The following is a 21,223-nucleotide window of genomic DNA, read 5'->3' as shown; positions in this document are numbered from 1 at the left end:
GTTCGAACTTATACACCGTTTTTGTGTTTCCTGTCTAGAGAATATCCTTTAGTATTTGTTGGAGAGCTGGTTTGGTGGTGCAGAATTGTCTCAGCTTTTGCTTGTCTGAAAAGCTTTTGATTTCTCCTTTATACTTGAATGAGATCCTTGCTGGGTACAATAATCTGGGCTGTAGGTTATTTTCTTTCATCATTTTAAGTATGTCTTGCCATTCCCTCCTGGCTTGAAGAGTTTCTATTGAAAGATCAGCTGTTATCCTTATGGGAATTCCCTTGTGTGTTATTTGTTGTTTTTCCCTTGCTGCTTTTAATATTTGTTCTTTGTGTTTGATCTTTGTTAATTTAATTAATATGTGTCTTGGGGTGTTTCTCCTTGGGTTTATCCTGTTTGGGACTCTCTGGGTTTCTTGGACTTGGGTGATTATTTCCTTCCCCATTTTAGGGAAGTTTTCAACTATTATCTCCTCAAGTATTTTCTCATGGTCTTTCTTTTTGTTTTCTTGTTCTGGGACCCCTATGATTCGAATGATGTTGCGTTTAATATTGTCCTGGAGGTCTCTGAGATTGTCCTCATTTCTTTTAATTCGTTTTTCTTTTATCCTCTCTGATTCATTTATTTCTACCATTCTATCTTCTAATTCACTAATCCTATCTTCTGCCTCTGTTATTCTACTATTTGTTGCCTCCAGAGTGTTTTTAATTTCATTTATTGCATTATTCATTTTATATTGACTCTCTTTTATTTCTTCTAGGTCCTTGTTAAACCTTTCTTGCATCTTCTCAATTCTTGTCTCCAGGCTGTTTATCTGTGATTCCATTTTGATTTCAAGATTTTGGATCAATTTCACTATCATTATTCAGAATTCTTTATCAGGTAGATTCCCTATCTCTTCCTCTTTTGTTTGGTTTGGTGGGCTTTTATCCTGTTCCTTTATCTGCTGGGTATTCCTCTGTCTCTTCATCTTGTTTAAATTGCTGAGTTTGGGGTGCCCTTTCTATATTCTGGCAGTTTGTGGAGTTCTCTTTATTGTGGCTTTTCCTCGCTGTGTGTGGGTTTGTACAGGTGGCTTGTCAAGGTTTCCTGGTTAGGGAAGCTTGTGTCGGTGTTCTGGTGGGTGTCCAGTAATGAGTTATGAGATGTCTATGGTTTTGGGGTGACTTTGGGCAGCTTGTATCTTGAAGCTCAGGGCTGTGCTCCTTTGTTGCTGGAGAATTTGCTTGGTATGTCTTGCCCTGGAACTTGTTAGCCCTTGTGTGGTGCTTAGTTTCAGTGTCGGTTTGGAGGCGTTTGATGAGCTCCTGTCAATTAATGTTCCTTGGAGTCAGGAGTTCCCTGGAGTCAGGGTTTGGACTTAAGCCTCCTGCTTCCAGTTATCGGTCTTATTTTTACAGTAGTTTCAAAACTTCTCCTTCTATACAGCACCATTGATAAAACATCTACGTTAAAGATGAAAAGTTTCTCTACTGTGAGGGTCACTCAGAGAGGTTCACAGCGTTACATGGAGAAGAGAAGTGGGAGGAGGGAGTTAGAGGTGACCCAATTGAGATGAGGTGGAATCAATAGTGGAGAGAGTGGGGTAGCCAGTAGTCACTTCCTTATGTGCATTCCACAACTGGACCACTCAGAGATGTTCACGGAGTTATACAGAGAAGAGAAGAAGGAGGAAGGAGACAGAGGTGGCCAGAGGGATAAAAGGGGGGAATGAAAAGGAGGGAGACAGATCCAGCCAGTAATCAGTTCCCTAAGTGTTCTCCACCATCTGGAACACACATAAACTCACAGAGTTGGGTAGAGTAGAGAGGGGTTAGGGAGGAGACACAGGCGACCTGGTGGAGAAAAAGGAGAGTCCAAAGGGAGAGAGAGCAGTCAAGCCAGTAATCTCGCTCCGTAGTGAAAAATGGGTCCTGAACATTGGGTTCTTAAAGGTACAAAATTGGTAACAAATACATAAAAGCAAAAATTAAAAATCTAGAGTAGAGTTTGGAATTTCAAAAATACGATGTTAAAGAAAAGAAGAAGGAAAAGAAAGAGAGAAAAAACGAACAAAGTAAAACAAACAAGGTCACGAAAATTATAAAGAAAATACAGGTACAAAATTGATAACTAATACCAAAAAGCGAAAATTAAAAATCTAGAGTAGAGTTTGGAATTTCAAAAATACAATGTTAAAGAAAAGGAAGAAGAAACATAAAGAGAGAAAACAAACAAACAAAAACAATGTCACAAAAAGTATAAAGAAGATACAGGTACAAATTTGATATCAAATACCAAAAAGCATAAATTAAAAATCTAGAGTAGAGTTTGGAATTTCAGATATACAATGTTCTATAAAAGAAGAAAAGAATGAAACAGAAAAAAAAAAATCACAGAAATTATAAAAAAAACCTGTAGGTACAAAATTGATAACATATACCAAAAAGCTAAAATTAAAAAACTAGAGTAGAGTTTGGAATTTCAAAAATACAATGTTAAAGAAAAGAAGAAGAAGAAAAAAAAAACAAGCAAGGTCAAAAAATTATAAAATATATATATATGAAGTTTGCTGAAGAAGAAAAAAATAGGGTCTTGTTTTTTTCCTGCAAAGTAATAGGTTATAAAAGTGAAAATTAAAGGAACAATAGAGGACTTAAAAAAATTTTTTTTAATTAAAAAAAAAAGAAAGAAAGAATGATCGTAAAAATATATCTAGGACTTTCTCTGGTTTTGTTGTATGGTGGGTTCAGTTCATTTTTGGCTAGTTCCTTGGTCCGATTTATATTTCTCAAGATCTATAGGCCCCTTCCTATGTAGTCTGTAGTAACCGCAGGGTTTAATCTATTGCCTGTAGCTTCCAAGGCGTTTCCCTCTGTTATAACTTCTGTTTGCTGGTCTCTTCAGTGTCTGGCTTCCGCCCTGACACAAAGGGGACGGTGGGGGAAACTTTTTTTTTTTTTTTTAGGCTCACTTGTTCAGTCGTGCTGTGGGGAGGGAGGGAGGGATGCTGCAAACAAATAACACTGGCGTGCGCTCGCAGTGCCTCAGCCACACTGGGTCTGCCCCCACTCACGGCGCGTGTAGCCTCCCTGCCCACACTGCTCGGGCTCTAGGTTGTTCCGCCGAGAACAATCCGAGGCCGGCCCTGGGCTGCATGTACCTCCCAGGTCCAAGCCGCTCACGTTCAGGCACTCGGGTAGTCCTCAGAGGTGCAGACTCTGTTGGGCCTGCATTTTGTGCTCTTCCCAGGTCCGAGCAGCTCAGGTGATGAGGTGTTTGGCGAACGCCAATGCTGCCACTTATCGCCTCCCCGCCACTCAGTTATCTGGGTGTAAAACCGGCGCACCTTCTCAGGCAGATGTTGACCGTCCAGACCCCCAAGAAGTTTTAGTTAGCAAAGAAGCCTGCTTACAGTTTTATAGCTAATGTCTCTCTGGGGCTGCGATTGTCCCCTTCCGGCTCTGGCTGCCTGTTACCAGAGGGGGAAGGTCTGCAGCCGGCTATCTCTGTTCAGTCCTTTGTTCCGTGCGCGGGCCTGGCGGTGTCTTAGGTTGGGGCTGGCTATTCGCGTGGTAGATATCCCACAGTCTGGTTTGCTAGCCCAAATTATTTCACTCAGATAGCGCTCAGGGTATTCAGGCCAGATTCTTGCTCTGAGTGATGCAGCCCGCGCCGCGCCTCCCTGCCCAGCCCCCGCTTGCTAATGGCGTGTGCAGGTGTCTGCGCTGCTTCTCCGCTGGGGGAGTTACCGTAGGGCTCGCAATCTGCGAGTTTTAATTGTTTATTTTTTCTCCCTGTTATGTTGCCCTCTGTGCTTCCAAAGCTTGGCACAGATTCGGCAGTGAGAAGGTTTCCTGGTGTTTAGAAACTTCTCTCTTTTTAAGACTCCCTTCCCGGGACGGAACTCCGTCCCTCCCTCTTTTGTCTCTTTTTTTTTGTCTTTTATATTTTTTCCTACCTCCTTTCGAAGAGTTGGGTTCCTTTTATGGGTGCCTGATGTCCTCTGCCGGCATTCAGAAGTTGTTTTGTGGAATTTACTCAACGTTTAAATGCTCTTTTGATGAATTTGTGGGGGAGAAAGTGTTCTCCCTGTCCTACTCCTCCGCCATCTTGGCTCCTCCTCCCATTTTTCACATTTTTAATGTTTTGTTTTTAAAGACCATGTGCACCAACACACTAACAAAATAGTAATATAAAATTAGTTTCTTTTTTTAAGTGAAATACTATAGTTGGTTCATAGTTTTTCAAAACTCTTCTGATATAAAAATGATTCTATTATTGTTTAAAATGATTCTGTTATTAGTTAATGTTGTGTAGTCAATTACACTAGAAAGCTAATCAAGTTCCCCATTTCTCTATTGCTTTTTTGTAGTACTTTTCTATTACACTGCACTCTGTTGATTGATATCCTTCTCTCTCTCTCTCTCCAACTAGGCTGTGAGCTCCTGTAGGAGATGGATCCACTCTTACTGTTTTCATATCCTTAAGTCCTAGCTCAGCGCCTAAAGCATTATCACCTCAGTCGTGTCTGACTCTTTGCGACCCCAGGGCTTCCCTGTCCATCACCAACTCCCAGAACTTGCTCAAACTCATGTCCATTGAGTCAGTGATGCCATCCAACCATCTCATCCTCTGTCATCCTCTTCTCCTCCTGCCTTCCTTCAATCTTTCCCAGCATCAGGGTCTTTTCCAGTGAGTCACTTTTTTGCATCAGGTGGCCAAAGTATTGGAGTTTCAGCTTCAGAATCAGTCCTTCCAGTGAATATTCTGGACCGATTTCCTTTAGGATGGACTAGCTTAATCTCCTTGCAGTCTAAGGGACTCTCTGGAGTCTTCTCCAACACCACAGTTCAAAGGCATCAATTCTTTTGAAGCATTATAGCCACTCATTAAGTACCTGTTGAATGACTGAATGAATAGATGATTAATTACCAGCTCTATCTCAAACAGCCAGTGAAAATTTACAAATTTATCAGTTCTTTTTTTTGTTTTTCAGGAATAGCAATCATTAATACTTCCTGATTCATACGAGTTCTTCCAGGCATCCAAAAGTCACAGCAACATAAAGGTAGGCAAATTCTACAGAAAACAGTTAACTGTAATATACACATGACTGCCTAAATGTCTATTTGGCAAAACTAATACAATATTGTAAAGTTTAAAAATAAAATAAAATTTAAAAAAATTAAAAAATTAAAAAACAAAAACAACAACAACAAAAAATTGCAACTAGGAAATATTAGTCCTCTTAGTATCTGAAAGTAAAAGTTCCCTTTCTTCTTTTTCAAAATACATACTTCATCTCATGCAAAGTGTTAAGCTGTTAAAATTTCTGAATGAACAAGCTGAGAGAGAGAAAGAGTCGTACTATGAGAATGATAAGAAACACTGCATCCTACCGGTATTCTAATTTTAAACTATGGTGTTTTAGTTTCAGGCTAGACTTCCTGGTTCTTTTTAATATAATTAATGGCAAGCTCTGGTACATGCTTTAAATGGGCTTACAATCTAGTCAACTGAGGAGAATTCCTTTATTCGGTATTTAATGAGTACCTACTGTGTGCTAGGGCTTTCCAAGTGGCTAGTGGTAAAGAATCTGCCTGCAATGCAGGAGATGCAGGTTCAGTCCCTCAGTCTGGAAGATACCCTGAAGAAGAAAATGGCAACTCACTCCAGTATTCTTGCCTGGGAAATTTCATGGACAGAGGAGCCTGGCGGGCTACAGTCCAAGGGGTCACAAAGAGTCGGACACCAGTGAGCGACTAAACAACAACAATAACTGCATCCTAGACTCTGTTCTAGTACCTAGGGAAATAATAGTGAGCAGAAATAGCCAAAAAGTCTCTGCCTCACAGAGAAGCTCTCATACCCAGCTATATCTCATGGTTTGCCCTCTTCACCTAACTCACACTAAAATTGTTTTCTACCTTTCTAGCCAGCCTGCTTCCTAGTAGGGCCCTGAATATTAATTCCTTTAGTGATTAAGAATTAGTAATAGAATTTCCCTTTTGAGAAAAGACCCCATTTTCCCTTGATGATACAAACATAAAATTGGATAAGTTGTCAACTAAATACTAAGGAGTATTTGTTTTAGGAAACTTTTATTTCTCCATTATCCCCTCTCTCCTAAGAAATATGGTTTATCCGTATTCCACACAGATTGTGAACTCTGCTATTGTTCTGGTGGGATGGACTGACAGCTATAACCTTGGAATCATTTCATAAAAATTCGTGACATGGAGCTTCTGATTGTTCTTGTGGCCGCTCTCCTAATTGCAATGGAGTGGGAATAAATGAAGATAATGAAGGAATACCATACCATCTTCACTGTCCCTTCTAGTCCAACATCTAAAATTAGAGATAAAATAATGGAATATGTGGGAAATGTAGTGCAGGTACTGCAAGTTGGTTAGCATGTCAGGTAAAACACACACACACATGCACACAACCATCTTTTATGGTCAAAGTGAGACTATGACCCTGTTGTCACTAATTATAAGGAACTGAGGAGTTTTCTTATTTGCAATAGTTTATTCCTAAAATTTTCATACATACAGAAAAGGTGAAAGAATTTTACAGTGAACATCCATATTCTCAGCATCTATATTCTATAATTAACATATTATTTAACTTGCTTTATCATACATCCCTCTATCCACCCATCAATCTAGAGCTTAGGGTTTAAAGTATTTTGCCCAGGTTTACTCAAGGAATTAGATGCACAAATAGGTCTTCTGATTGTTAGATCCTTACCCTGTACTTTGCCTTGAATTTAATCTCTTTAATTTGTCAAATTGAATTTAGTTTTCAAATACTGATAGCTCTGTAAAGACTAATCTTTTCTACTAAGCTTTTGCCTAATTAAAGGGGATTAACTTGAGTAGAGGACTTCAATGATTTATTTATTTAAACATTCTTGTAATTGCTCAGTATGTGTTCAGAAACTCAGATAAAATGTGAATTTCATTCATCTTAATAATAAGATATGCTTATAATAATAATTCTATTAAATGTCATTTCTAATCCCCCAATTCTCTTGATTTAAACCAGGGAGATTCTATTGCTGCCCACATCTTTTTGTGGACTGTACATGTTAAATTAATTATAAGATTTAAAACATGATTATCTCTATTCATATTTGAATTGATCTTTGTCCTTTTCACCCTTTCAATTTTCTTTTGTAGAGTCAGTTCTTATTCACCTCAGTGACATCATTGAGTGTGAGAGGGGTAACAGAAATGATTAAACATGGAAGAATTTCTAAAAAATTATCAGCTTCACATCCTAAAATATACTTATTTTTAACACATGAAATTTAAAATTTATGTATAAAAATAGTCAAGAAAATTAGATGGACTTAGAGCCTCTCTTCTTCTCTTAAATAATTAGCGTGACTTTAAATAAAGTAAAACAAATGAGCAAATGGACTGAGTCAAGACTTTTCCCAGGAGAATTTAGACCTTTAATTGTGGGGTACTTTTTTTGTTATTGTTCCCTGTTGTAATGAAACCATAATATTTCTATAGCAGAGCTAAGTGTTCGGTTGCATCAGAAAAATAATAAAAAGTCATCTCACTCAAAAGGTCTCAGAACTTTCCAAAGTGCTCCTTGAGAGCAAGAACTGCATTTTGTTCTCTACTGTATACTCAGCACTTAGCACATGCTGGATATAGTGGGCACTTGCGTACTTGTGAGTGCTAAGTCGCTTCAGTTGTGTCCCACTCTGTGTGACCTTATGGACTGTAACCCGCCAGGCTGCCCTGTCCTTGGGATTCTCCAGGCAAGAATACAGGAGTGGGTAGCCATTTCCTCCTCCAGGGGATCTTCCCAACAGAGAGAGAGAACCCTTTTCTCTTACCTCTCCTGCATTGGCAGGCAGTTTCTTTACCGCTAGCACCACAGAGTACTGACTATATCCGGAAGCCACAGATATAGTGGGTACTTAGTAAATAGTCTTTGAGTATATTTCAATAAAATTCATGTTTTTGCATGCGGAACAAATTCAGCCACAGTGACTACAGCTCTAGATTAGGAGTCTGGAAACTATGGTGCATGGGTTACATCTAGCCCAGCACTTGTTTCTATAAATAAAGTTTGATTGTAATTACCTATGGCTGCTTTCATACTACAATAGCAGAGTTGAATTGTTGTAAAACAGACTATATAGCCTGTGAAGCCTAAGATACTTATTGTCTGTCCCTTCACAGAAAGTGTTTTCCAAATCTGTTAAAGGGAGTACGTTTAGGCAAAACTAAAGGGAGACATTCAGTTCAGTTCAGATCAGTCACTCAGTTGTGTCCGACTCTTTGTGACCCCATGAACTGCAGCACACCAGGCCTCCCGGTCCATCACCAGCTCCTGGAGTTCACCCAAACTCATGTCCATCGAGTCGGTGATGCCATCCAGCCATCTCATTCTCTGTCATCCCCTTCTCCTCCTGCCCCCAATCCCTCCCAGCATCAGAGTCTTTTCCAATGAGTCAACTCTTTGCATGAGTGGCCAAAGTATTGGAGTTTCAGCTTTAGCATCAGTCCTTCCAAAGAACACCCAGGACTGATCTCCTTCAGAATGGACTGGTTGGATCTCCTTGCAGTCCAAGGGACTCTCAAGAGTCTTCTCCAACACCACAGTTCAAAAGCATCAATTCTTCGGTGCTCAGCTTTCTTCACAGTCCAACTTTCACATCCATACATGACCACTGGAAAAACCATAGCCTTGTGCCGGAGCCAGCCGGCAAAGTCGATCAGGTCCCGAGAACGTGCACGGCGGGGCTAAGAAAGAAACTAAAGCAAGAGACTACAAAGATGGGGTCGAGAGGTTCAGACACGTCACCACGAAGGGACGCAGTCTGACACCAACTTTATTCAACATCTCATATTTATACAGAAAAGCGTGAGAGAGACAAAACAGTTGACATTTTTCTTGGTTAGCCTATACATCTTACAAACAGTCACAAGAAATCTTGAGAGCATGGGAATGGCTCCCTGTTATTATTTCTTACACCAGATAACATTTCTCTGTGCGTGAGAAGTTTGCACAGAACTCCAGGTGCCTGCAGTAAATAAGCGCCTAATCTCTGGGGTGGCGGGACAGAGAGCTATGTTTGCAAGCAAACCCTCAAGGACTGAGGCAGCTCCCAGAGCTGTGTCCTTCGGACAAAGGACCCCGTTCTCACGGGCAGCTCCCCGCATCTCCCCCTTTCTTTTTATATAGGCACACGCTTATGTTCCTTTAACTGCAGACCATTTTCATAGATGGAAGCCTTTATGATCCATAGATCATCAATCAGTTTTTTAATTAAACAAGGTGCAAGAAATAAAACAGTTTTATTAGTGTATATGGGAATGGACTGACCCTCCCAGCCCACAGGTTGGAGAAGGGGAGGGTCAGGAAAATAAGCCCAGTAAGCATTTGAATATTCTTCAGAGTGTGCAGTGTTAATCTGATTTAAGATAATTAATAAGGTTATCAGGAAGCTTAAAGGCGATATCGGATCGCCCTGCACCACAACACGATTCTGTGCCTCTCGCATCAATGCCTGAAGTTGTTGCCGAGATGGTAATTCATCATGCTCTTGAATTGTCAATCTCCTCATCTGATTTGCTAGAGACTGTCTCCGCCGTGCGTACCAACCTTTCCGGCAGCCAGCGCGGCGCTTCGGCATCCTGTGGGAAAACACAAACATGCCCTCGTCCCCAGATTAGTACTGGATCTGGTCCATACCATTTTCCCACAAGTGGGTCTTTCCAAAAGACTTTAGGTCTTATTGTTTGTGCATCAAAGTTCCAAAATCGCTGTGCTGCTGAACGGCCACTTATATCCAATTGTAAAAAATGTAGAACAAATAAAGCATGGTTTAGAGAGTTGGAGGGGGTATTGAGATACAATTCCCCCTTCTTTAGTTTTTGCAATTGATGTTTGATAGTTTGATGTGCCCGTTAAATGATTCCTTGACCTTCAGGATTATAAAGGATACCCGTTTTTTTGAGATAGACAATTGTGTACAAAATAGTTAAATTTTTTTTCTAGTGTATCCTGGACCATTGTCTGTTTTTATGGTCTTAGGGGTTCCCATAACAGCAAAACATTTAATGCAATGAGCTATACAATGTTTGATAGCTTCTCCGGATTGTAGAGAGGCATGTAAAAAGCTGGAGAAGGTGTCAATAGTAACATGAACAAATTTTTGTTTACCAAATTCAGGAATATGGGTAACATCCATTTGGCATATGTCGCTTGGAAACAATCCTCGGGGATTAACTCCATAATGGGGGACACTAAAAAATTGAGGACATGTTTGACATTCCTTAACAATCTGTCTGGTAGCTTCTCGAGTAATGCCAAACTGAAGTCTTAAGCTATTGCTGTTTTGATGGTGTAAGCTGTGAGAAGTTTTTGCCATTTGTTCCAATTAAGGAAATATCATACGTGTAGCTTCGTCAGCCAAAGCATTGCCTGGTGCTAAAGGTCCAGGAAGCCCAGAGTGAGCACGAATATGACCAAAATAGCATTTATTAACTCTGGAGTAAATTAAATGTTGTATATCACGAAAAAGAGTTTGGATAGTAGAATTCAGGGTACCAATAAATGGAACAGTCTCAATAGTGTTTAAGGCTCTTATGATATATTGACTGTCGGAATATAAATTAAATGGAGCAGAAATTTGCAATAGAGCCTGAAAGACAGCAAATAGTTCTACTTCTTGAGCAGACTTATAATTAGTACGCCAGGTGGCAGTATTGCCCTGTATAATCAAACTAGCTATTCCATTAGAAGAGCCATCAGTAAATACAGTTAGGGCGTCGGCAAGGGGCTGAGAAACACTGATTTTTGGGAATAGAAATTGGTGATAGTGAGCAAATTGCAAAATTTTATCTGAGGGATAATGATTATCAAGGCGTCCATCAAAACCAGCTAAGGCAATAACCCTTGTAATGCCTCGGCCAAAGTTATGCCTTGAACGTATGAAGGGCCGATATCGGCACAAATCCGTACATAATCGGATAAGCCTCCCTTTTTCCTGTAAGGTCTCAGGGCAGCTTGACAAGCCGAATTGGTATTCTCATAAGCAAGATGTTTAGCCAACACCATTCCTGCCTGCTCATCCCCTATCATTTTACTAATTGCCTCAAGCAGGCGGGCAACAAAATCCTGATATGGTTCATCTGGCCCCTGGTGAATTTTAGATAAATCTTCGGTCTTTTTATCAGAATTTGGAAGCTTTTTCCATGCTCATAGAGCCGCAGCACTAATCTGAGGGTAGGCTCCAGGCAAATAATTAAGTTGATTATTAGTGCCTCGATAATCTCCCTCTCCCACCATCATTTCATAAGTGGTGTTCAGTCCCTGTCGCCGGTTGATATCGGCTGTGATCCCACACTGCTCAGAAAACTCAGATTTCCATAGTAAATAATCTCCTCCAGATAAACAAGCCCGAGCAACCTGTTTCCAGTCATTAGGTGGCAGATTTGATTTCCTAAAGCCTCTATAATAGCCTGAGTCAACGGCGCAGTCAGGCCGTATTGTGCACAAGCCATTTTTAACTCTTTCAGTTGCTTAAAGGGCAGCGGCTCATAATACCTCTGCTGTTGATCATTTTCAAACACTGGATAGATTCCTGAAAACCCGGGAATATGTTCTCCTTCTTCATTAGCTCACTTAATTGCTTCTTGAAGAGGAGATAATAATATCTCACTTTTAATTTTTATGTTTTCACCGGGCAAAGAAGCAGGGATAGATATAAGCTCTCGCGGTTCTACGAAAGGCGGAGGTGGATCGAGTCCAGCAAGAACCGAGGGAGGATATGCTGGAGGCGCAGGCTGGCTGGAGTGGGAGTCTCCCTGTGCATCCTTTTTTACTGCTATAACAATCTTCTGAATTAAATTCTCCAGCTGTTCTTTAGAAAGCCCTGAATGCTTTAATTCCCCTTTTCCTGAGGGGGATTCCATGTTAACCATCATCTCCCAAGGCATATCCTCTCTATGGTTCTGAGCCGCTTGTTCATTTAACTCTTTCTGTTCATCAGAGCTTAACACATCATCATTCCCTCCAGCCTTATAAGCTGTTCCCTCAGGCACAGCATAAAGCGGCTCAGGTGATGGGGCAGAAGGCTCTGTAACTTCGGGTCCTGTGGAATCCCTGAGAGCCGTTTGAATTTTATGTCCCTCATGTTCAGGATCCAGGCAGTCTCTTATGAGAGTCCACAAAGAAAAAGCATCCACAGGAACACGATTGGGACCATGTAAGGAATAATATGTCTGCAATTGTTTTCCTACTTTTTTCCAAGTTTCCAGACTAACTGTTCCTTCCTCTGGAAACCAGGGACAAACCTCTTCAATAAAAAGTAAAAACTTTTCTAGCTGTAACTTATTTACATGAATTCCCCTACCTTTTAACATAGTTTTCAACATATGTACAAATAACTGGCGGCTATTGCCTTGTCCCATGATTTATTACTCTCGACAATCACCCTCCCTGCCCTTTACTTTTAATTACTTAGGAATTCCTCTTTACTTACCTCAATCTTGGCGGGCAGCGGCCGTCGTTGCACTCCGATTCTCGGGTCCCTGTTCAGGCGCCACCTGCCGGAGCCAGCCGGCAAAGTCGATCAGGTCCCGAGAACGTGCACGGCGGGGCTAAGAAAGAAACTAAAGCAAGAGACTACAAAGATGGGGTCGAGAGGTTCAGACACGTCACCACGAAGGGACGCAGTCTGACACCAACTTTATTCAACATCTCATATTTATACAGAAAAGCGTGAGAGAGACAAAACAGTTGACATTTTTCTTGGTTAGCCTATACATCTTACAAACAGTCACAAGAAATCTTGAGAGCATGGGAATGGCTCCCTGTTATTATTTCTTACACCAGATAACATTTCTCTGTGCGTGAGAAGTTTGCACAGAACTCCAGGTGCCTGCAGTAAATAAGCGCCTAATCTCTGGGGTGGCGGGACAGAGAGCTATGTTTGCAAGCAAACCCTCAAGGACTGAGGCAGCTCCCAGAGCTGTGTCCTTCGGACAAAGGACCCCGTTCTCACGGGCAGCTCCCCGCAGCCTTGACTAGACGGACCTTTGTTGGCAAAGGAATGTCTCTGCTTTTTAATATGCTATCTAGGTTGGTCATATCTTTCCTTCCAAGGAGTAAGCATCTTTTAATTTCATGGCTGCAATCACCATCTGCAGTGATTTTGGAGCCCCCAAAAATAAAGTCTGACACTGTTTCCCCATCTAATTCCCATGAAGTGATGGGACCAGATGCCATGATCTTCGTTTTCTGAATGTTGAGCTTTAAGCCAACTTTTCACTCTCCTCTTTCACTTTCATCAAGAGGCTTTTTAGTTCCTCTTCACTTTCTGCCATAAGGGTGGTGTCATCTGCATATCTGTGGTTATTGATATTTCTCCCAGCAATCTTGATTCCAGCTTGTGCTTCTTCCAGCCCAGCGTTTCTCATGATGTACTCTGCATATAAGTTCAATAAGCAGGGTGACAATATAGAGCCTTGATGTACTCCTTTTCCTATTTGGAACCCGTCTGTTGTTCATGTCCAGTTCTAACTGTTGCTTTCTGACCTACATACAGGTTTCTCAAGAGGCAGGTCAGGTGGTCTGGTATTCCCATCTCTTTCAGAATTTTCCACAGTTTATTGTGAACCACACAGTCAGAGAGAAATGCAAATCAAAACTGCAGTGAGTTGCAACTACACATCTTCTAGGATGCCTATAATTTTTTTAATGGAAATAAGTTTTGGCCAGAATGTTGAGAAATTGAAACCTTAGTACTTTACTAGTAGGAATGTGAAATGGCACAAGTGCTATGGAAAATTGTTTGGTGGTGGAGCCTCTAACAGTTTCACATAGAATTACCATGTATTCCAGTAATTTCACTCCTAGATACATACTCAAAGGAATTGAAAGGAGGGACTCAAACAGATAATTATATTCCAGTGTTCACTGCTGCATTATTTACAATAACCAAAAGTTTTAAACAATCCAAATGTCCATCAACAGATGGATGAGTAAACAAAAGATGGTGTATATATATACAATAGAGCATTATTTGATCATAAAAAGAAACGAAGTTCTGATACATGCTACAACATGGATGAACCTTAGAAACATGCTAAGTGAAAGTCAAACACAAAAGAACAAATGTGTGCTACCACTTACATGAAATATCTAGGTCAGGGGCATTCATAGAAACAAGGTAGATTAAAGGTTATAGTGACTGGGGAAAGGAGGAATGGGGAGTTATTGCTTAATGGTTATGAATTTTCTTTTAGGGCTTATTAAAAAGTTTTGAAAATAGTGATAGTTGGATAACATGTGAACATATCAATAATTAATGACATTACATTGTACCATTAGAATGGCAAATTTTATTATATATATATATTTTTAAAAGCTTAGTATAATATACCAATAAACATTGAATTTTACATTTTAAATAGGTTTGAATTATATGATACTGAATTATATTTAAATAAGGCTATTACAAAATACTAAAGCATAAGAGGAATAATGAGTGAGCTCCTAGAAACTCAGATAAGTCTCAGATTACTCAAATCACATGATTTAGTAAATCAACTCAATATTTACTATAAGAAACTAGAGAAGAGAGATACATTAATTATATTAATATAAATTATCTGTTAATACACTGCAGTATATTAATACACTCAGGATAGGATGCCAGCAGGCTGAACCACACCAGGGTTATGCAGTCTTCACATGTCCTGTTTCTCTCATTCACATTAGCCTTCCCCACTGATAGTGTGGTTAGGAGAACCAGAGATGAAGTTTGAGCAAAGGGGCTTTGTGGATGAAAGAAGCCTGAAGCCAATTATACATATATACTTTATAGGAGAGTTTTACAGGCAACCTGAAGCATTCTATAACCCAATGAGCAATTGGGATTTTAATTTTTCATTTTCTGGCCAGAGGATACATGGGTCCAGAATACATGACACTTGTGGGTGGCTGATTTAGGTCCTCATGAATACTGCATGCCTCGTATATTTAGTGTACCATGAATATTTAGTGAACCCCTCAGGGGCCTGATGTATAGTTCTTGTATCATGGATATTAGGTGCCCCCTGTACCTCAAGAATATTTAGTGCCTACCTGGTTTTTTTGTCCCTTCTGATTTATGTTCTGCACACATATGTCGAAAATGTCTCATGGGTTACTAATCTGTCTCTGCTTAACAAATGTATGAATTGTATCTCTCCCACTTATTTTCTTGTTTCCTATGGCAAACTTGAATATTCTCAGTCAGTATAGCAAATGTATATTACAATTAATTTGCAACATTGCCATTTTACAAATGAGGAAATTGCAAAGAGTGCTAAGCAATTGTAGGTCTTGCCAAAGTCACAGGTAGGGTCAGGATTCAAATTCTGGCAGCTTGACTCCAGTTGAGTTCAGTCGCTCAGTCGTGTCTGACTCTTTGCAACCCCATGAACCATATCATACAAGGCCTCCCTGTCCATTACCAACTCCCAGAGACCACCCAAACCCATGTCCATTGATGCAGTGATGCCATCCAACCATCTCATCCTCAGTCGTCCCCTTTTCCTCCTGCCCTCAATCTTTCCCAGCATCTGGGTCTTTTTAGATGAGTCAACTCTTAGCATCAGGTGGCCAAAGTATTGGAGTTTTCAGCTTCAACATCAATCCTTCCAATGAACACCCAGGACTGATCTTTAGGATGGACTGGTTGGATCTCCTTGCAGTCCAAGGGACTCTCAAGAGTCTTCTCCAACACCACAGTTCAAAAGCATCAATTCTTTGGTGCTCAGCTTTCTTTATAGTCCAACTCTCACATCCATACATGACTACTGGGAATACCATAGCCTTGACTAGATGGACCTTTGTTGACAAAGTAATGTCTCTGCTTTTTAATATGCTGTCTAGGTTGGTCATAAATTTCCTTCCAAGGAGTAAGCGTCTTTTAATTTCATGGCTGCAATCACTATCTGCAGTGATTTTGGAGCCCCCCAAAATAAAGTCTGACACTGTTTCCACTGTTTACCCATCTATTTCCCATGAAGTGATAGGACTAGATGCCATGATCTTAGTTGTCTGAATGTTGAGCTTTAAGCCAACTTTTTCACTCTCCTCTTTCACTTTCATCAAGAGGCTTTTTAGTTCTTCTCTTTCTGCCATAAGGGTGGTATCATCTGCATATCTGGGGTTGTTGATATTTCTCCCGGCAATCTTGATTCCAGCTTGTGCTTCTTCCAGCCCAACGTTTCTCATGATGTACCCTACATATAAGTTTAATAAGCTGGGTGACAATATACAGCCTTGACGTACTCCTTTCCCGATTTAGAACCAGTCTGTTGTTCCATGTCCAGTTCTAACTTGCTTCCTGACCTGCATACAGGTTTCTCAAGAGGCAAGTCAAGTGGTCTGGAATTCCCATCTCTTCCAGAGTTTTCCACAGTTTATTGTGATCCACACAGTCAAAGGCTTTGGCATAGTCAATAAAGCAGAAATAGATGTTTTTCTGGAACTCTCTTGCTTTTTCGGTGATCCAGCACATGTTGGCAATTTGATCTCTGGTTCCTCTGCCTTTTCTAAAACCAGCTTGAACATCTGGAAGCTTATGTTTTACGTATTGCTGAAGCCTGGCTTGGAGAATTTTGAGCATTTCTTTACTAGTGTGTGAGATGAGTGCAACTGTACAGTAGTGTGAGCATTTATTAGCATTGCCTTTCTTTGGGATTGGAATGAAAACTGACCTTTTCCTGTCCTGTGGCCACTGATGAGTTTTCCAAATTTGCTGACATATTGAGTGCAGCACTTTCACAGCATCATCTTTGAGGATTTGAAATAGCTCAACTGGAGTTCCATCACCTCCATAGTGATGCTTGACTCCAGAGCTCATGCTATACTTTATTGCCTCTGAGAATCAGTGTGAGGAAAAGTACTATAAGAGTATAAGGTGGATATCTAAGAGTAGTTCTAAGTTCTATGGAAGCTCATTGGGGCTTTATAGAAAGACTTTATGAAAATATTTTCTGACATGACCTGGGAAGACTAAAAGGATAATTGCATGAGTTCTCAGTCGTGTTCAACTCTTTGTGACCCCATGGACTGTAGCTCACCAGACTTCTCTGTCCATGGAATTTCCAGGCAGGAATACTGGAGTGGGTTTCCATTTCCTCCTCCATGGGATCTTCCTGACCCAGGGATGGAACTCGCATCTACTGAATCTCCTGCACTGGCAGACAGATTCTTTACCACTGAGCCAACTGGGTAATTACAGCCAGAAATAAGAGCAGAAGTGTTAGGTTATTTATCATTTAAAACACTTTAGCATGGAAAATATGATACTGTGCTTCTGCATTACTTGAAGTTACAACCCAGGTTTGAGTAGTATTCTACTTGTCACCCAAGTTTATGTGACCAATACACAATGAGGCCAAACAAACTGAAATGTCAGAGTTTGGAGCAGAAAAAGGTTTATTGCAAGGGCTGTGCAAGGAGAATGGGCACCTGTGCTCAAAAGACCTCCAGCTCCCTGATGGTTTTTGGGGAAGAGTTTTTTTAAGCCTGAAGTTACCATCTTCCACTTGGCTGAGGGCCCTTAGTTCCTGTAGAAGGACTCAGAGATATGTACCAGATTGTTATGCATTAATCTATTCCTTGACAAGGAACAAGGACCCTGATCCATTGCTGCACTATTGTTTATTGGCTCTCTTTCCTTTATTCGGCATTTCCTCACTCCTGTTAGTAACTGAATCTGCCCTTTGGAACTCAGTGAAGGTCTGGAATGCTGAAAGCATTTTTCCAACAAACAAAAATGGAGGCTATGGAAAGGCTCTTGTACCCTAGAGGGCTCCACAGGATCCTGCTTGGTTTCATACTTAGGAGTTCACATTCCAGAGAGCCAACCATTATTTTAATTAGGAGGCATCTATCCATAAAGTGGCTACTACAGGGGTTTTCTTTATTTATAGCTACATTATCTATAGCAATATCATGTACTTTAATCACATTGTGAACATTGGAAACTGGTTTTTATTGGTGGAATTTGTGGACTGTTAATTAGCATAATGAACTTTAGAAATGAGTTTTCACTGTTGACATTAAAGGTGTTCAGAATATGTGGTTGGCTAAAATATTTTGGATACACACCTCAGTCTTATATGAGTAGGGCAAAAAAAAAAAAAAAGTCCAGAGAAGGCTGTTTCCTTTACCATTAGGAGTTATTGTTGTTAATCACTAAGTCATGTCCAACTCTTTGCGACCCCATGAACTGTAGCCCACCAGGCTCCTCTGTTCCTGGGATTTCCCAGGCAAGAACTGGAATGGGTTGCCATTTCCTTCTCTAGGGGATCTTCTTGACCTAGATGAAACCGATGTCTCCTGCATTGCAGGCAGATTCTTTACCACTGAGCCACCCGGAAGCCCACCATTAGCAATCCCAACACTCAGAACTAAATCAGGTCCAGTGTCCAGCCTTTGGTTTTGAGAATTTCTAGTTACCTAATACAGATTATCAGTTCAGTTCGATTTAGTCGCTCAGTCGTGTTCGACTCTTTGCGACCCCATGAATCGCAGCACGCCAGGCCTCCCTGTCCATCACCAACTCCCGGAGTTCACTCAAACTCATGACCATAGAGTCAGTGATGCCATCCAGCCATATCATCCTCTGTCATCCCCTTCTCCTCCTGCCCCCAATCCCTCCCAGCATCAGAGTCTTTTCTAATGATTCAACTCTTTGCATGAGGTGGCCAAAGTCCTGATGTTTCAGCTTTAGCATCATTCCTTCCAAAGAAATCCCAGGGCTGATCTCCTTCAGAATGGACTGGTTGGATCTCCTTGCAGTCCAAGGCACTCTCAAGAGTCTTCTCCAACACCACAGTTCAAAAGCATCAATTCTTCAGTGCTCAGCTTTCTTCACAGTTCAACTCTCACAACCATACATGACCACGGGAAAAACCATATCCTTGACTAGACGGACCTTTGGTGGCAAAGGAATGTCTCTGCTTTTCAATATACTATCTAGGTTGGTCATAACTTTTCTTCCAAGGAGTAAGCATCTTTTAATTTCATGGCTGCAATCACCATCTGCAGTGATTTTGGAGCCCCCAACAATAAAGTCTGACACTGTTTCCTCATCTATTTCCCATGAAGTGATGGGACCAGATGCCATGATCTTCGTTTTCTGAATGTTGAGCTGAATGTAAGCCAACTTTTTCACTCTCCACTTTCACTTTCATCAAGAGGCTTTTTAGTTCCTCTTCACTTTCTGCCATAAGGGTGGTGTCATCTGCATATCTGAGGTTATTGATATTTCTCCCGGCAATCTTGATTCCAGCTGTGCTTTTTCCAGCCCAACGTTTCTCATGATGTACTCTGCATATAAGTTAAATAAGCAGGGTGACAATATACAGCTATTCAGCCTTAATGTACTCCTTTTATTATTTGGAACCAGTCTGTTGTTCCATGTTCAGTTCTAACTGTTGCTTCCTGACCTGCATACAGGTTTCTCAAAAGGCAGGTCAGGTGGTCTGGTATTCCCATCTCTTTCAGAATTTTCCACAGTTTGTTGTGATCCATAGTCAAAGGCTTCAGCATAGTCAATGAAGCAGAAGCAGATGTTTTACTGGAATTCTCTTGCTTTTCTATGATCCAGTGGATGCTGCCAATTTGATCTCTGACTCCTTTGCCTTTTCTAAATCCAGCTTGAACATCTGGACGTTCTTGGTATACATATTTTTAAAGCCTGGCATGGAGAATTTTGAGCATTACTTTGCTAGCCTGTGAGATGAGTTCCATTGTGCAGTAGTTTGAACATTCTTTGGCATTGCCTTTTTTGGGGATTGAAATGAAGACTGACCTTTTCTCATCTTGTGGACACTGATGAGTTTTCCAAATTTGCTGGGATATTGAGTGCAGCACTTTCACAGCATCGTCTTTTAGGATTTGAAATAGCTCAGCTGGAATTCCATCACCTCCACTAGCTTTGTTCGTAGTAATGCTTCCTAAGGCCCACTTGACTTCGCACTCCTGTATGTCTGGCTCTAGGTGAGTGATCACACCATCATGGTTATCTGGGTCATTAAGATCTTTTTTGTATAGTTTTTCTGTGTTTTCTTGCCACTTCTTCTTAATCTCTTCTGCTTCTGTTAGTTCCATGCCAGTTCTGTTCTTTATTGTGCCCAACTTTGCATGAAATGTTCCCATGGTATCTCTAATTTTCTTGAAGAACTCTCTAGTCTTTCCCATTCTATTGTTTTCCTCTATTTCTTTGCACTGATCACCGAGGAATGCTTTTTTTACCTCTCCTTGCTATTCTTTGGAACTCTGCATTCAGATGGATATATCATTCATTTTATCCTTTACTTTTTGCTTCTCTTCTTTTCTCAGCTATTTGTAAAGCCTCCTCAGACAACCATTTTGCCTTTTTGCATTTCTTCTCCTTAGGGATGATTTTGATGACTGCCTCCTGTACGATATTATGAACCTCTGTCCATAGTTCCTTAGGTAGTCTGTCTATCAGATCTAATCCCTTGAATCTATTTGTCACTTCCACTGTATAATCGCAGTGGATTTGATTTAGGTCATACCTGAATGGTCTAGTGGCTTTCCCTACTTTCTTCAATTTAAGTGTGAATTTTACAATAAGGAGTTCATGATCTGAGCCACAGTCAGCTCTTAGTCTTTTTTTTTGCTGACTGCATAGAGGTTCTCCATCTTTGGCTGCAAAGAATATAATCAATCTGATTTCAGTATTGACCATCTGATGATGTCCATGTGTAGTGTCATTTCTTGTGTTATTGGAAGAGGGTGTTTGCTATGACCAGTGAACCCTCTTGGCTAAACTCTGTTAGCCTTTGCCCTGGTTCATTTTGTACTCCAAGGCCAAACGTGCCTGTTACTCCAGGTATCTCTTGACTTCTTACTTTTGCATTCCAGTCCCCTATAATTAAAAGGACATTTTTTTCTGGTGCTAGTTCTAGAAGGTCTTGTATGTCTTCATAGAACCATTCAACTTCAGCTTCTTCGGAATTACTGGTTGGGGCATAGACTTCAGTTACTGTTATAGTGATTGATTTGCCTTGGAAATGAACAGAGATCATTCTATCATTTTTGAGATTGCACCCAAGTACTGCATTTCAGACTCTTTTGTTGACTATGATGGCTATTCCATTTCTTCTAAGGAATTCTTGCCCACAGTAGTAGATAAAATGGTCATCTGAGCTAAATTCGCCCATTCCAATTCATTTTAGTTCAC

The 21,223-nt window shown here is 40.6% G+C and overlaps 1 protein-coding gene across 5 annotated transcripts in view; it reads left to right on the top strand.

The window, feature by feature from the left end:
• Positions 1-21,223, top strand: part of DCX (doublecortin) — a 407,667-nt gene that overhangs the window by 106,118 nt on the left and 280,326 nt on the right. For all 5 annotated transcript variants that reach the window (XR_009493457.1, XM_024988355.2, XM_024988353.2 and 2 more), the window contains exon 3: positions 4,970-5,041. The gene's annotated coding sequence lies outside the window, so the exon portion shown is untranslated. The remainder of the gene's footprint in view (positions 1-4,969; positions 5,042-21,223) is intronic.

Source organism: Bos taurus, chromosome X (assembly GCF_002263795.3).
Source record: "Bos taurus isolate L1 Dominette 01449 registration number 42190680 breed Hereford chromosome X, ARS-UCD2.0, whole genome shotgun sequence".
Classification (NCBI taxonomy): domain Eukaryota; kingdom Metazoa; phylum Chordata; class Mammalia; order Artiodactyla; family Bovidae; genus Bos; species Bos taurus.
The sequence above is the reverse complement of the archived record's forward strand: the minus strand, read 5'-3'. Positions and strand labels throughout refer to the sequence as shown.